Genomic DNA, 18,058 nt, shown 5'->3' with positions numbered 1-18,058 from the left:
GAGACATGTTTGCCCATGGGAGCACCAATCTACTCTAGCGAAGATGATGGGCATTGAAGAAACTCTACATGGAATTTATTTTTTGTTGGCAAACCTAAGTCACTGGGCAAGAAAGTGCTGACAGAATGCTGTCATAATGGGCTATGGAGGGCACAAAAGACAGCAACTGACAAACCTTACCCAGACACAGTGGGACAGTCCTTCAAAAACCCTGCTTCATAGAAAAAAGTCAGATATTCTAGGCCTGTAGGGTGAAGGTGAATGCCCCAATTTTGCAGAGGAACTTTGGGCGGCTGTCTAGGCAGCCAGCTGTTTCTGTTATTTCACATATTTACTGAAAGTTGCTTTCTTACAGTTCTTGGTTACTCAGTTAATATTATTTCCTTCATGGGTCTCTGAGGTCATTCAAGACTAGACAGTTATAGTTATCATTGTTTATGAGACAGAAAAGAAATTAACTAAGAAATGTAAAGTATATAAGGTTGAAAGATATCAAAAGATAGTTTGGAATGGTAATGCAAGTTTTGATAGAAAGTTAATTAGGTAAAAACTTCATTCCAAGATAGGATAGATATGGAGTGTTTTCTCTGCATTTGTCATATTGAAATGGATTAGGCATTGTTGATATATTTATTGCCTCTATATTGTATTTAGCTATTATTCTTAATATATATTTCATATTAGCTTTAGTCTTTTTATTTTTATTTATTTATTTTTTTATTGTCCTAAATTGTATATTGGGTATGAATTGTACAAACATTACTTGTATTAGCGGTAATGGTGGAGCTGCAGAGTGTTGCACCTTCTCCAGACTGCATGGTGAGAGCCACCAATAGTGTGGTGGAACTTGTGGCCCTTGCCAAGGCCACGGCTCTTGCAGCCTGCAGATGTCAGCCCACGGATCTCTCTGTGCTTGTGGACCAGTTTGATGATCCATTGAGTGTCAGGGTTTCTTCTGATAGCTTTATGGAATGGATCGATGAGGATCAACCTCAAAAAATTGTATGTGGAATCCTTTGCCAACCCAATAAGAATTCAGGACTCGCAGAGCCCCACAGTGGCGTCCAGCTCTCTCCTCATCAAGAGACTGAAGGCTCCCGACAAACTTTAGCTGTTTCACACCATGATGGACGACAGGCTTGCCGTAGTCGCTCCCTTGGGCACTGGGCGTTTGCGGGCACCACGGTGGACGTGAATCCTGTATATGACGTAACATTGCTTGGCCTTGTAGCCCAGCCTCCGTGTTTTGTCGGGCCGGGTGGGGCGGGGAGCCAGGTGCAGCGCAGAGAGCTGTCGGTACTGCCAGCAGCGGACCCTCAGCAGAAAGCACATCACGTCCAACCTGCTTCTTCTGCCAGAGCTCCTGGATGTACTTGTACGCGGCCAATCGTGGCTCACCTGATGGCTGCAGCCAGAGGAAAGGAAGAAGCCTTTCTCCCACAATCCCTTTTTCTAGTCTTTTTAATTTTAGACAAAAGGGGCAATATAGTGATATTTCATATTTATGTTTTTTTATTTTTTATTTTTTATTTATTATTATTATTTTTTTTTTGGTTTTTCGAGACATATAAATGATGCTTACCTGAAGACCAGAAGACCTGGTCTAAGCCACTAGAGACCAGGCAGTGGTGTCACACACCTTTAAGCCCAGGATTTGGGAGACAGAGGCAGATGGATCTGTGAGTTCAAGAACACCCTGGGCTATGCAAGATCAATGCCGAAACAGATCCAGCTGGTGGTAGCTCACACCCTCAGTCACAGTACTAAGGAGTCACAACCTATAATCCTAGTACTAGAGAAATATAGGCTGAATGAGACAAGATCTCATTCTTTTTCAGTCTGAGGATTTTTAGAGGTAAGAGCTCTCTAGTGGCTTGGCTGCATTGTTTTTCTGTCTTCAAACTGAACCCCAATATCTGCCTATGTGTTTTTATCATTCATGCTACAATGTTAAGCATAGACCTAGTCATTTTTGAATTACCATTTAGTTACCTCACATGACAGTAGTTTATATTTGTACAATTTTATGTTTATAATTAACTTTAGGTAGGCTGACATTGAAAGTGAACATTCAAGTAGATATAGAGATCTGAATGAAGTCATATGAAATACATATTAACTAGCTGCTACTATTGTATGGATAGGCCAGTGAGTTGGAGAGTGTAACTGATGAGTACTAAAGTATTTGCACTATTCCTCATGTCTTAGATTTTCAAAGGACTGCTGATTTTATGACCTTCTTCATATTGCCATTAGTATTCATAATAATGCCTTAAGTTTGTTTAAGACTTTGCAATCAAAAAAGTACTTTTAATTATGAAGTCCGTCTTCTCTGTCTTTTATATTAAATAAATTGCAAAAAATTCAAATTTATTTCTCCATGTTTTTGTAGCTACTATAATAGGGGTTTCACTGACTACTTTTGACCATTAAAAAGAGGAAATGATATTAAGAACCTCATAGAGCCATTGAAGAGGCTTCTCTAGAAATAGAGATGTTTTTCTTTTTTATTTATTTTTATTATTAAAAATTTCCACCTCCTCCCCACCTCCCATTTTTCTCCCCTTCCCTTAACTCCCCTCCCACTCACTTGCCAGTCCAAGGAGCAGTCAGGGTTCCCTGCCCTGCAGGAAGTCCAAGGTCCAACCCCACTCCTTCTGGGTCAGAAAGGTGCACATCTAAACAGACTAGGCTCCCCAAAAGCCAGTACATGGGGTAGGATCAAAACCCAGTTGCCATTGTTCTTGGTCTTCTCAGTCAGCCCTCATTGTCTGCCATGTTCAGAGAGTCCGGTTTGATCCATGCTCCATCAGTCCCAGTCCAGCTGGCCTTGGTGAGCTCCCATTAGACCAGCCCCACCGTCTCAGTGGTAGGAGCACCCCTCGTGGTCCTGACTTCCTTGCTCATGTTTCTCCCTCCTTCAGCTCCTCATTTGGGGCCTTGGGAGCTCAGTCCAGCGCTCCAATGTGGGTCTCTGTCTCTATCTCCATCCATCACCAGATGAAGCTTCTATGGTGATATGCAAGATATTCATCAGTATGGCTATAGGAAAGGGCCATTTCAGGCTCCCTCTCCTCAGCTGCCCAAGGAACTAGCTGTGGACATCTCCATGGATACCTGGGACCCCTTCTAGAGTGAAGTCTCTTGCTAACCCTAAAATGGCTTCCATAATTAAGAAATCTTCTTACCTGCACTCCTATCCACCCTTCCTCCATCCCCACCATCCCATTCCCCCAGGGTCTCCCCATCCTCCCTCCTCACTTTTCTCCCACATCTCCCCATCACCCCTTACTGCCACCCCACCCCCCCCCCCCAGATCCCAATTTTTGCTGGCAATCTAGTCTACTTCCAACAGGAAGCCATCTGAGGGTTGTCAAGAGACTTGACCCTAGAGGGGTTCCCAGGTTTCTAGGGAGACGCCGCCAGTTAGTTCCTTGGGCAGCTGAGGAGAGGGAGCCTGAAAAGGCCAGTTCCTATAGCCATACTGATGAATTTCTTGCATATCACCATAGAACCTCCACCTGGCGATAGATGAAGAAAATGACAGAGCCCCACATTGGAGCACCGGACTGAGCTCCCAAGGTCCTGATGAGGAGCAGAAGGAGAGAGAACATGAGAAAGAAAGTCAGGAACGTGAGGGGTGCGTTCACTCATGGAGACAGTGGGACAGAACTAATGGGAGATCACCAACTCCAGTTGGAAATGGGAACTGATGGATCATGCGACCAAACCTGTCTCTCTGAATGTGGCCAACAGTGGGGGCTGACTGAGAAGCAAAGGACAATGGCGCTGGGCTCTGATTCTTTTGCATGGACGGGCTCTGTGGGAGCCTTCTCAGCTTGGTCGATCACCTTCCTGGACCTGGGGGGAGTTGGGAGGACCTTGGTCTTAACATAGAGTAGGGAACCCTGATGGCTCCTTGGCCTGGAGAGGGAGGGAGGGGAGGTATGGGTGGAGGGGAGGGGAGGAAAGGGGGAGGAGGAGGGGAGGAGATGGAAATTTTTAAAATATAAACAAATAAACCATGAAAAAAAAATACAACATCCCGGAGGATAACTATATGTTTTCCTTTGGGTTCACCTTCTTATTTAGCTTCTCTAGGATCAGGAATTATAGGCTTACTGACCTTTATTTATCTCTAGAATCCACTGATGAGTGAGTACATATCAAATTCATTCTTTTGGGTCTGGGTTACCTCACTCAGAATAGTGTTTTCTATTTCCATCCATTTGTATGCAAAGTTCAAGACGTCATTGTTTTTTACCCCTGAGTAGTACTCTAATATATATATATATATTCCACACTTTCTTCATCCATTCTTCCACTGAAGGGCATCTAGGTTGTTTCCAGGTTCTGGCTATCTAATACAAATAATGCTGCTATGAACATAGTTGAGCAAATGCTTTTGTAGCATGATAGGGCATCTCTTGGTTATATTCCCAGGAGTGCTATTGCTGGATCCTGGGGGTAGGTTTGATTCTGAATTTCCTGAGAAACCGCCACACTGATTTCCAAAGTGGTTGCACAAGTTTGCATTTCCACAAGCAGCGGATGAGTGTACTCCTTACTCCACTTCCTTTCCAGCAAAGGCTATCATTAGTGTTTTTTATTTTAGCCATTCTGACAGGTGTAAGATGGTATCACAATGTTGTTTTGATTTGCATTTCCTGATCACTAAGGAGGTTGAGCATGATCTTAAGTGTCTTTTGGCCATTTGAACTTCTTCTGTTGAGAATTCTCTGTTCAGTTCAGTGCCCCATTTTTTAATTGGGTTAATTAGCATTTTAAAGTCTAGTTTTCTTGATGTTCTTTATATATTTTGGAGATCAGACCTTTGTCTTTTGCGGGGTGGTGAAGATCTTCTCCCAGTCGTAGGTTGCCTTTTTGTCTTATTGACAGTGTCCTTGCTTTACAGAAGCTTCTCAGTTTCAGGAGTCCCATTTATTCAATGTGCCCTTAATACCCTGTGCTGCTGGGGTTTGTTACATAGGAAGTGGTCTCCTGTGCCCATGTGTGTAGAGTACTTCCCACTTTCTCTTCTATCAGGGTTAGTGTGTTCTGATAATATTGAGGGTCTTTAACCCATTTGGACTTGAGTTTTGTGCATAGTGACAGATATGGAACCTATTTTCATTCTTCTACAGGTTGACATCCAGTTATGCCAGCATGATTTGTTGAAGATGCTTTCTTTCTTCCATTGTATACTTTTAGCTCCTTTGTTGAAAATCAGGTGTTCATAGGTTTGTGGGTTAATATCGGGTCTTCTATTTGATTCCATTTGTCGACTTCTCTGTTTTTATGCCAATACCAAACTGTTTTCAGTAATGTAGCTCTGTAATAGAGTTTCTTTGAAGAAAGAAATTGAAGAGGATACCAAAATGGAAGGATCTCCCATTGCTCTTGGATTTGGAGGATCAACATAGTAAAAATGGCAATTCTACTAAATGCAATCTATAGATTCAATGCAATCCCATTAAAAATCCCACCAAATTCTTCACACACCTTGAGAGAACAATAATCAAGTTAATATGGAAAACAAAAAACCCAGGATAGCCAAAACAATCTTATACAATACAGGAACTTCTGGAGGCATTACCTTCCCTGACTTCAAACTCTATTACAGAAATAGAGATTCTTAACAGAAGAAAATGAGAAACATTAAGGAAAAGGAGAGAAAGAAAAAACAAGTCAGAAAGTAATATTTTTTCAGGAAAAGAAACAAATGCAGTAGGTCTATGAGGCAAATTCTTTGGTATGAAATTATGTGGAAATGGTGCCTAAAACTCAGCAACCAAGGAACCTAAAGACAAAATGCATAAAATGTTGCACTGAAAGAATTCTTAGATAATGTTGATGGGTGCATGAACTTCTGGAGACAAGCTTTGACAAGGATACCACTTGCCAGTATAGGGACACAGGGATTACAGATGTTAGTAAAGAATATGAAGACACAAAAGAAAAATAGTAAAAGAGAAACAAAGAATAGTAGCAGGGGGGAGTTCCAGTGAGATGGAATCACTCACATTTAATTTTCCATGCACTCTTATACCCCAATACAAACGGAGGCAGAAGGCAAAGGTCTGCTTTAAAATGAACATACTACAAAGCATATGTTCAACTATGTTCATAGCAGCATTATTTGTAATAGCCAGAACCTGGAAACAACCTAGATGCCCCTCAATGGAAGAATGGATAAAGAAAGGGTGGAATATGTATGCATTAAAGTACTACTCAGCGGTAAAAAACAATGACAACTTGAATTTTGCATGCAAATGGATGGAAATAGAAAACACTATCGTGAGTGAGGTAACCCAGACCGAAAAAGATGAATATGGTATGTACTCATTAGTGGATTCTAGCCATAAATAAAGGACATTGAGCCCATAATTCGTGATCCTAGAGAAGCTAAATAAGAAGGTGAACCCAAAGGAAAACATATAGTTATCCTCCTGGATATTGGAAGGAGACAAGATTGCCAGGCAAAATTTGGGAGTTTGGGGGTGGGGGTGGGGTGGGAGTAAGGGTAGATGGAGAGAGAAAAGTGAGAAGTGGAGGATGGGGAGAGCTTGGGGACATGGGACGCCTAGGATGGAGGAAGGGTGGATATGGGAGCAGGGAAGTATATATCTTAATTAAGGGAGCCATCTTAGGGTTGGTAAGAGACTTGACTCTAGAGGTGTTCCCAGGTGTCCATGGAGATGTCCCCAGCTAGTTCCTTTGGCAGATGAGGAGAGGGAGCCTGAAATGGCCCTATCCTATAGCCATACTGATGAATATCTTGCATATCACCATAGAACCTTCATTGGCAATGGATGGAGATAGAGACTGAGACCCACACTGGAGCACCGGACTGAGCTCCCAAGGTCCAAATGAGGAGCAGAAGGAGGGAGAACATGAGCAAGGAAGTCAAGACCACGAGGGGTGCTCCCATCCACTGAGACGGTCGGGCTGATCTAATGGGAGCTCACCAAGGCCAGCTGGACTGGGACTGATGGAGCATGTGATCAAACCGGACTCTCTGAACATGGCAGAGAATGAGGGCTGACTGAGAAGCCAAGGACAATGGGTTTTGATCCTACTGCATGTACTGGCTTTGTGGGAACCTAGTCTGTTTCGATGCTCACCTTCCTAGACCTGGATGGAGGGGGGAGGACCTGGGACTTCCCACAGGGCAGGGAACCCTGACTGCTCTTTGGACTTGAGAGAGAGGGAGGGGGAGGAGAAGAGGGGTGAGGGGGAGTGAAATGGGAGGAGGAGAGGAGGTGGAAAATTTTAATAGTAATAAATAAATAAATGAAACAAAGGACAACTAGAACAGTTACTTGCTTACACACTTGCGACATTAAGTCATTAATTTCTAAGAAAGCATTCTGCTGTTTAGGCAGTAAACCTTAGACCATATACCCTGAAGGAAACCATTCCCTAGGTCAAACTTCCTATTTCAAAAGAAGGAGCAGAAATATGTGTGAATTTTCTGACCTTTGGTCAGGATGAAGTGGATCTACCTGTATGGGCCATCTTAATGTTTAAAGCACTGAGTAACCACACCTTAGGTCAGGGTGTGCAGCCACACTTGTTGTCAACAACTTTGAACAAACTAAAACTCTCTTACCTTCAGACAAGGTAATATTTATTACCTTGTCATATTTAAAGATCTTCACAATGAACTAGTGTAACCATCTAGAAATCGATGTAGTAAAAGTTTTATTTGGCTTTCATTTCTGTATCACACTCAGTATCCAAAATAGGGACCATGAGGGAGGAACTGAAATAAAAGTCATGGAGGAATGTTGCTCACTGTCTTGGTCTCTGTAGTTTACCCAGCTTGATTTCCTATACATTACAAGGACCACAAGACTAGAGGTGACACTCCCCTGAGTGGTCTGAACCTTCCACATTAATAATTAATCAAGAAAACAGCCTAAAGACTTTCTACAGGCAATCTGATTTGAGCATTTTCTCAGTTGAAGATCTTTTATGCAGATATCTCTGTGTAAATTTGACAAAAGCCACCTAGCAGCTTCAGTAACTTTTAAAGGATATTTTAACTTATTATGAAGCAGAAAGATAAGATCAGGGGGGCTTGCAAGAAGAGTAGCTCTCCCAGGACTGTCAGAAGCTCTGCCCATAAAGTCTCACCAACATGACTGCCCAAAGATGAGCTGAACAAGGATGATGCCAATGAACTGATCCTGGATAGAGAAAAGTCTACAAAAGAGCTATAGTAACTGAGGAAAGCTAGGACTCCAGGAGGAGGGTCTCCACAGAAAAGAGCACTTCAGTTAGCAGGTATCCAATGGCCTGTGTGAAATTATACATTCAAGTAGCATTAGGTGGACTGACAGATTGTGTTTAGAAATATATATGTGCATGTATATGCATCGGTATACATGCAGTAACAATTAGCAACAAGAGAGACTATGGATTTGAAGGACAGTGTAAAGGAGTACATGTGAGACTTTGGAAAGATAAAAGGAAGGGGAGAAATTTTATAATTAAATTATAGTCTCAAAGATAAAATTTTAAAAAGATTCTTAAATTTGAAAAGTATTTTAATATTAGGACATGTCATCAAAGGCCTACAACTAATGGAAAATCTGTAAGACTCATTTCTGATTTATAAGTTTTTGAGCCTATGAAAATAAGGAATCTAATTGTTGACAAAATGAAGACTGTATTTTTTATACACTTCTTTTCCTGTCCCTCAAAAAGCTTAGGAATTTGCCACCCTTATTTTTTATTCCTTTACATTTGTTTTATGTTATTTATACTACTTTGGGAAAAGCTGTGACTTTTGACAGTTGAAAATGAACTGAGAGAGAGAAAAAAAAGACTTCTGAATTTAGAAAAATAAATTCAATCTAACATAAACAGAATTAACATTCAAATTCATATAATTTTCCAGGAATAGTGTGCACATTGGAGATGCCTCCTGTTACCTGCACTGTTCAGGATGTCTGTCTCAGGAGAAATGAGAATCCATTATGTTACTTAGAAGCAGAAGCAGCTTACAAGTAATGAACACTATATTCAGAAAAGCAAACAAACCTTCTACTTTACAGCTTAAAAGATACTTTGGAAATTACCAAAAATTTACAACAGTCAATTTTGCTAGAACTGGAGAGACTGCCTAGGCTCTATGTTACATATTGGGTCAAGATAAGAGGTGGCTGTATATTGGTAGAGTTGTTCTTTACTTAGTGCCATTACCCTGTACTCCACTACTGCACAAGCAATGATGGGCGCCTTATAATCATTAAAATTGAACAATCAATAAAGAGAACACGGCTAAGTCAATATATGAGACTTAGACTGAATTTTTTTATATTAAAAGGTGCTACTTTGTTTCACTTTTTACATAATATAGTAATGTAAACACATGTATATTTAGTTCATTAAATTAATTAATTATCAAAATTACTGGATTATGAATGAGTGTATACAATTGAATATGAATTTTACTATCCTTTTGTTACTTGAGTTGGGATATATTTCAGTATCATTCGCAATTAAAACAGATCCCTGACTATCTGACTATTCTTGTGATTACCAGCTATAAGATAAGATTTTTATATAATTAGTTCTACTGGTTTAGATATTGTCTTCAACAAGAACATATTCTGAGATGAGGGTCTCTTTGTGATTGTTTTCTTACATAATATTATGCAAAACTATATTCATTTACAACTATAAATAGGCACATAAGTGTAAACATATATACATATACAAATGCACAGAGAATCACAGGTTTGATTGTTTTGAGGATAATCTTGGGGATACTAGGAATCTCTTATTGCTTACATACTTAGAAAATGATAGAATATTTTTAAAATCTAAGTAAGAGCAATGGCCAGAATGAGACAGTCTACAGGGAGAACTGCCAGTTCTATCAGTTTTATGTTAATTCTTATCCAAGAAAGGCAGGTCTTCCAGGAAAGGCATGAGGAGGCCTGAAAGAGGTGAAATCCTGCCTCCAGTGTGAAGATGGAGAAACAGTCATAAAAATTTTAAAGGAATAGAAATTTACTCAGGTGCCAAAGGGAATCTGTAGAAGAATGTATCGGATTCACTGCATGAGAAATTCAAAGTTCAAGTACAGTATCTTTGGTGTATTGATTAGGCACATTTGCTAAGTGCATTTCCTTCATGAATAAATAGGAATAGCAGAATACACTCAAGAATAAATAAAACACATATATTCTCACTTAGGACACCATAAGGTATTTATAGTAGGCAAAGAATTCTTTCAATTTGAAGTCATTACATACAGTATCATTTTGCTATAATTTGTCATGACATTGCTATTTAATAAAACAAAATAGTGTATTTAAGTGAATATTATATGTATTTATCAAACACTTTCCCATATTGAAGAATAAACTATTATATGGCATAATTCTACAATTAAACTGGCAAAAGAGGTTTTATTCAATACTATTAGAATATAGAAGAAAAGCTGATAATGGCTGAAAGATGGCACTATATAGAAGAGGATTAAAGGTATGTGTGAGGTGACTAATTCCCTCAAAGGAAAAGTCTTTTTTTCCTCAAAATTTCCTGACAGGAGAGAGTTTTACAACTTTGAGCAAAATGCCTACTGTCTTAAAACCCCAGGTCTGCCGCTGGACTCTTCTCAGGTTTGAGATATTCAGTGCTGACAAAACCACCAATGCATTCCCGTAAAGATTTGCATCTTTGAACCCATCCAGCTGCCATCCAAACTACTAGCTACACCCTGCTCCTAAACCTGCCTATCTTCCTGCAACCTTGGTGGAACTCTGAAACACAGCTTTCTTCAATACTGAGGGGACTTAAGAGGTGAGTGAACAGCCACATGAGGGAAAGTCCCACTCTCTAGGACCTCTCCAGTGGGATAAAACTGCAGGCCCCTCCCCCAACTCCTTTGACTTTTCTAGCCAGCCAGCTGGGAGTTTTCTGCAGCTAGGATTCCCCAAACCCAAAACCATCCAGCCACCATCCCCCAATCCACCTATACCCCTGCAACCTCAGTGGAACTCTGAAACAGCTTGTTCCAATACTGAGGGAACTTAAGAGGGACCAAGAGCTTGCTACCACACTGAGGGGATTAATAGAAAGCACCAAGAGACCCCACCAGGAGAGAACAAGAGAGCAGGCATATAGAGACCCCAGAGGCTCACTGAGACAGACATTGACAGTACAGAGCAGACCAAGAAAAAACCCGAAACTCTCAGACAGCCACAGCAAGGATTAGACCAAGATGCAAAGACACTGCCTTATTTGAAGGAAGAGATGGATATGCGCCAAGGCAAGAAATCCTCCAATAACCTAAAAAGCAACATGGTAACACCAGAACCCAGAGGTCACACAAATGAAAGACTTGATCATCCCAACCCAGAAGAAGTAAAAGAAAACAACTTTAAATGTAAAATTATGAAAATGATGGAGACCTTTAAAGAGGAAAATGAAAAGCTCCCTTAAAGACATGGAGAAGAAGACAAAAAAATTGAAGAAACTAATAAATACCTCAAAGAAACCAAAGAAAACACAATCGAACAGGTGAAGGAAATAGTTCAAGACTTGAAGACTGAAATAGAGGTAATAAAGAAACAAAAACTAGGGAAGTTCTGGATATGGAAAATCTGGGCAAATGAACAGGAACTGTAGAGACAATTATAAAAAACAGAATACAAGAGATAGAAGAAAGAATTTTAGGCACTGAAGATACTATAGAGTAAGTAAAATCATTGGTCAAAGAAAATTTTAAATTCAACAAATTCTTAAGACAGAACACTCGTGGCTGACAGTGGAGGAGGACTGAGAAACCAAGGACAACAGCAATGAACGTGAACTCTACAGCATGGACGGGCTCACTGTGAGCCTTGTCAGTTTGGTTGCTCACCTTCCTGGACTTAGGGGGAGCTGGGAGGACCTTGGACTTAACATAGTGAAGGGAACCCTGATGGCTCTTTGTCTTGGAAAGGGGTGGAGTGGGGGATATGGGTGGAAAGGAGGGGAGGGAAGGGGGAGGAGGAGGGGAGGAGATGGAAATCTTTAATAAAAAAATGAGGAAAAAAAAGACAGAACACTCAGGAAATCTGGGACACCATGAAAAGACCAAACTTAAAAATAATAGTGCTAAAAGAGGGAGAAGAGCTCCAGCTCAAAGGCATAGAAAATATATTCAACAAAATTATAGAAGAAAACTTTCCCAACCTAAAGAAGGATATCCTTATGAAGGTACAAGAAGCTTACAGAACACCAAATAGACTGGATCAAAAAAAAAATCCCCTTGCCATATAATAATCAAAACAGAAAACATACAGAATAAAGAAAGATGCAAAGGAAAAAGATCAAGTAATACATGAAGTTAAACCTATCAGAACTATACCTGACTTCTCAGTAGAAACCATGAAAGCCAGAAGGTCCTGGATAGATGTGCTGCAAACACAAAGAGATCATGGATGCAAGCCTAGACTACTATACCCAGCAAAGCTTTCATTTGCCATTGATGGAGAAAAAAAGATACTACATGACAAAAACAAATTTAAACTAATATATATCGACAAACCCAGCCTTACAGAAAGTACTAGGAGGAAAACCCCAATCCAAGGAAGCTAACTGTGCACACAAAAACATAGGCATCTGATAACACCCCACAAGCATAACCCAAAGAAGGGAAACACCACAAATACTACTACCAAAAAATAACTAGAATTAACAACCACTGATCATTAATATCCCTTAATATTAATGGTCATGTTTCATTTTTAAAAAGGCACAAGTTAAGAGAATGGATATGAAAACAGGATCCAGCCTTCTTCTGTATACAAGAAATGTACCTCAACCTCAAAGACAGAAACTTCAGAGTAAAGGGTTGGAAAATGGTTTTCGAATCAAATAGACCTAAGAAACAAGCAGGTATAGCTATCATATCTAACAAAATTTATTTCAAACTAAAATCAGTCAGAAGTGATGGAGAGGGAAACTTTACACTTATAACAGGAACAATTCATCAAGATGCAGTCTCAATCCTGAACATCTGTGCACCTAATAAAAGAGCACCTACATATGTAAAAGAAACATTACTAAAACTTAAATCACACACAAATAGTAGGAGGCTTTAACACTCCACTGTCACCAATGGACAGGTCAACCAGACAGAAACTTAACAGAGAAATAAGAGAGCTAACAGATGTCATGAATCAAATGGACTTAACAGATATATATATATAGAACATTCCACCCAAACACAAAAGAATATACCTTCTTCTCAGCACTTCATGGAACCGTCTCTAAAATTGATCACATACTCTGTAACAAGGCAAAACTCCACAGATACAAAAAAATAGAGTAACCGCTGTGTCTTATCAGATCACTATTGGTTAAAGTTAGAATTTAACAAAAATATTACTGTCAGAAAGCCTACAAACTCATGGAAATTGAACAGTAAACTACTGAACCACCCATGGGTCAAAGAGAAATTAAAGACTTCCGTGGATTCAATGAAAATGAAGACATAGCATATCCAAACGTATGGGATACCAGGAAAGCAGTGCTAAGAGGTAAGTTCATAGCACTAAGTGTCCACATATAGAAAACAGAGAAAGCACACATTAGTGACTTCACAGCTCACCTGAAAGCTCTAGAACAAAAAGAAACAGAATCACACAGGAGGTGTAGAAGATAGGAAATAATGAAATTGGGGCTGAAATCCACAGAATAGAAACAAAGAAAACGACACAAAGAATCAGTGAAACAAAGTACTAGTTCTATGAAAAAGTCAACAAGATAGACAAACCCTTATCCAAACTAAACAAAAGGCAGAGAGAGAACATGCAATTTAACAAAATCAAAAGGGGGAAATAACGATAGACACTGAGGAGATTCAGAGAATCATTAGGTCTTACTACAAAAATCTCCACAAAATTGGAAAATGTAAAAGAAATGACATTTTTTAGATAGCTACCATATTCCAAAATTAAATCAAGACCAAGTGAGCAATTTAAATAGACTTATAAACTGCAAGGAAATAGAAGTTGTCATCAAAAACCTCCCAACCTAAAAAAGATCAGGCCGGATGGTTTTAGTGTAGAGTTCTCACAGAACTTCCAAGAAGAGCTATACCTATTCTTCTCAAAGTGTTCTACAAAATAGAAACAAAAGGGACATTGCCAAACACTTTTTATGAGGCTACTGTTACCCTGATACCAAAACCACACAAAGACTCAACCAAGAAAGAGAATTATAAACCAGTTTCATTCATGAACATGGATACAAAAATACTCAATAAAATATTGGCAAACCAAATCCAAGAACACATATAAAAATTATCCACCATGATCAAGTTGGCTTCATCCCATAGATGCTGGGCTGGTTCAACATAAAAAAATCTATCAATGTAATCCATCATTTAAATTAACTGAAAGAAAATATTATATGATCATTTCATTAGATACTGCAAAAGCATTTGACACAATCCAACACCATAATAAAGGTTTTGGAGAGATCAGGGATACAAGGAACATATCTAAATATAATAAAAGCAATATACAGCAAGCCAACAGCCAACATTAATTTAAATGGAGAGAAACTCAAAGCAATTCCACTAAAATCAGAAACAAGACAAGGCTGTCTACTCTCTCCATATCTTTTCAACATAGTTCTTGAAGTTTTAGCAATAGCAATAAGACAATAAAAGGAGATCAAGGGGATTTAAAATGGAAATGAACAAGTCAAACTTTCATTATTTGTAGATGATATGATAGTGGATATAAGCGACCCCCTAAACTCCACCAGAGAATTCCCACAGCTGATAAATACCTTCAGTGATGTGGCTATAGCTAATATCCACTTATGAGTGAGTACATACCATATTCATTGTTCTGGGTCTGGGTTTCCTCACTCAGGATCGTGTTTTCTAATTCCATCCATTTGCATGCAAAGTTCAAGAAGTCAATTATTTTTCGCTCAAGATAACTAACATAAGCAAACAAAATAGTCAAGCAACGCAACACTGAATTTTAAATACTTGGAAAAAATTTAATTGTTTTTATTGTTGTATTTGCTTCTTAAAAGTACTATCAGTCAGCCAGGTTGTGGCTCAGGCCTTTAATCCCAGAACTCTGGAAGTAAAGGCAGGCAGATTGCTGTGATTTTGAGGCCAGCCAGGTCTACAAAGCAAGTTCTAGGACAGCCAGAGCTGTTATACAGACAGAACCCCTGTCTTGATTAATCATAAAAAAGACTATCAATATACTCAGAGAAGTAATTTGATTTTGAGTATATATTCATAATATAAGGGCCAACAAAGCTCTTTAATAAACATAATGAATAAGTCAGATTTCCATTTCATAATTTAGAGGTTTTTAAGGTACAGTATAATTGAATTGTAAGAACTAAAGCTACCTCATGAATTTTAAAGCACAAATCTAAGTTAAAAGTTCAAAACTTGTGCTGTGCAATTATCCTCTTGTACACTATAAAGATTGTGACTGGAACTGGTTTAACAAAATGCCAGTACCCAGTTGACAGTACCCAGGCAGGAAGTATAGACATTGCAACCAAGATAAGGATGATAGGAAGAAGAAAGTCAGTGTCAGGAGTTATTGGCCAGACACAGAGAGACCAAGATGGGCATACAATGCTGAGAAAAGGTACCACCTTGTGGCCGAGCACAGATACGAAATAGGGTTAACTTAAAATGTAGGAGCTAGTTAATAATAAGCCTGAACTATTAAGCCTCTGTGCAGTAATTTAGGAATTGACTGCTGAATATTTGGGACCTAGCAGGTCTGAGACAGGAAACTTCCACCTACAAACATGTAGCTCTAAGCGTTGCAATCCATTATGGAATTCAGTAGACTGAAATCACCAAAAACCATGTTCCTTAGATGGCACTGCCCTGTCTCCTGATATCAGAAGAGAGAGGGTGTATAGTAAAACTACCTGAGATGTGATGGGAGTAAGGGCCAGGAAGTTACAAGGTTCTCATTTGCCAATTTTTGAAGATAATTCAAATAAATAATATAATATTATAAGAAAATACCTAACATATTTTAAGAAAATTAAAATAAATAAAATAACATAAATAAAATAAATAAAAATTATTATTCTGAAGTGTAGAGAGATAGTTCAGTGCTTTAAAGCACTTTCTGCACTTCCAAGGATGTAGGTTTGTTTCTTAGCCTCCAGTGGAGGCTTACATCCATCTATAGCTCCTGTTCTCTGTAGAACCAATGCCTTCTTCTGAGATCTGCGGGCAACAGGCTGTGACATGGTATAGGTGCATATACAGATCAAACTAATACAGAACGGATTAAGTTAAATAGATTTGTTTAACGCCAGTATTCTTTCCATTCATAAATACTGTGTGCAGACCAAACTTGTTTCATTTTTGATTGTATTTGAAATCCCTAACATTATCACTTTAGACTGTAGAGTTTAGTCTATTCTTTCAGACATCTTTTATCTCTTAACTCCATCATAGAAACACACACCACACATACAAACAAACAAACACTAAAGGATAATTTTAAAAAGAGATTGAATAATTTTCCTCATGGGAAATGAATTTGGAAGTCAGATTCCATTCCAGACTGCTGATAGCACTATTGAAAGTGACTCGTAGATTTTTTTTTCAGCATGGCATAATAGTCTATTTTTATAAACTGGTACACAAATTAGTAAAATACTTCATCATATCATAATGCTCAGTGTCTTTTTGCTTCTCTGTTTTTCTGACAAGAACTGGAATCAAAGTTACAGTAGTTAAAGGCACATGTTTTTCTTATGAGAGAATCATGCTTTACTACTATAGTAAGTGGTCTTGCTTTCAAGTAGTGCATCAAATTTAACTGTGCTACTTTAAATTGTTATCTCTGCATTTTTACACATCTTAACATGACATCATAAAAAGAGAAGAGAAAAACCCTGTGAAGTGGAGAGCATAAGAAGCAAAGAATTATTCTAGATATAGAAGAAGTAGATGAACGACATCCAAGACTTCATAGTCTTAGAAGAGGAAGGTCTTCAGAGAGAAGGATTACCCCTGTATCTTTGTGAAGACTCAAATAGTTCAAAAGCACAAAACTTCAGCCCACTTATTTTTTAACTACTACCTTTCACGATCTTCAATCTGATTCAACTATAAGAGAAGGAATCTGGAAAACGGTGTCAATCCCCAGGGCAACATTGAGTAGCACCCTTTCCCCAACATGGACTTTCAAATGCTGACTTCACTTTTACAGTTCCTGTCTGGGAATCCCTAAGAATAAAGGAACTCTTTTCTGCTAATAGTGGCTACATAAATCATTCTGGTGAAACCATCTCTGGATTGTTTTTCCTTTTTCTCACAATTCCTCCCCCTAATACTTTTACATGATAATTTCCCCCCATCATGTTGTGTATTAACACAGGAAAGTATCTGATGAGTGTTGATACCATCTAGGAGAAGGCTTAACAATGTGAACATACAAGTTTTGTTTCCCTAGTGGAAACCTGTGTTCCTAAAATGACTTCATTCCCAGCTAGGAAAAATGTTTGTTTTCTTCCTAATTTTCCCTATCACTTATTCTTACCAGAGTTAATTTAACTGGTATTACTCATAACAATAAGAAACTGAAAACAACCAAGATCTCATCTTACTGAAGAATGGTTTTAAAAATATATGGTATATTTTCTCAGTGATGTATTACTCAGCTGTTAAAAAAAAATGACATCAGGAAATTTGTAGGCAAATGGATGGAACTAAAAAAAGTCATCCTGATTGAGGAAATACAGATACAGAATGACAAACATGATATATACTCACTTGTGAGTATATATTAGCTGTTAAATAAGAAAATTCACACTGCAACCCACAGACCCAAAGAGGCTAAGTAACAAAGAGGGTTCTAATGGGGACACTTAGACCTACTAATAATGGAAATATAAAATAAATTTTGTGGGTGGAATGGGTACAGGTTGGCAATGGAATATGTATGGGAAGGAGGGAGGGAGAGAGGAAGAGTAAGAGAGACAATTAAAACAGGGAAGAATTTGGTACAATATGAAAACCAATTACAGTGAAAACTTCCTG

At 38.7% G+C, this 18,058-nt stretch overlaps 1 pseudogene; it reads right to left on the bottom strand.

The window, feature by feature from the left end:
- Positions 1-768: 768 nt before the first annotated feature.
- Positions 769-3,215, bottom strand: LOC119809238 (annotated as a pseudogene).
- Between the last annotated feature and the right edge of the window lie 14,843 nt (positions 3,216-18,058).

This window comes from Arvicola amphibius, chromosome 3 (genome assembly GCF_903992535.2).
Source record: "Arvicola amphibius chromosome 3, mArvAmp1.2, whole genome shotgun sequence".
Classification (NCBI taxonomy): domain Eukaryota; kingdom Metazoa; phylum Chordata; class Mammalia; order Rodentia; family Cricetidae; genus Arvicola; species Arvicola amphibius.
This window is presented reverse-complemented; position numbering and strand designations above follow the sequence as displayed.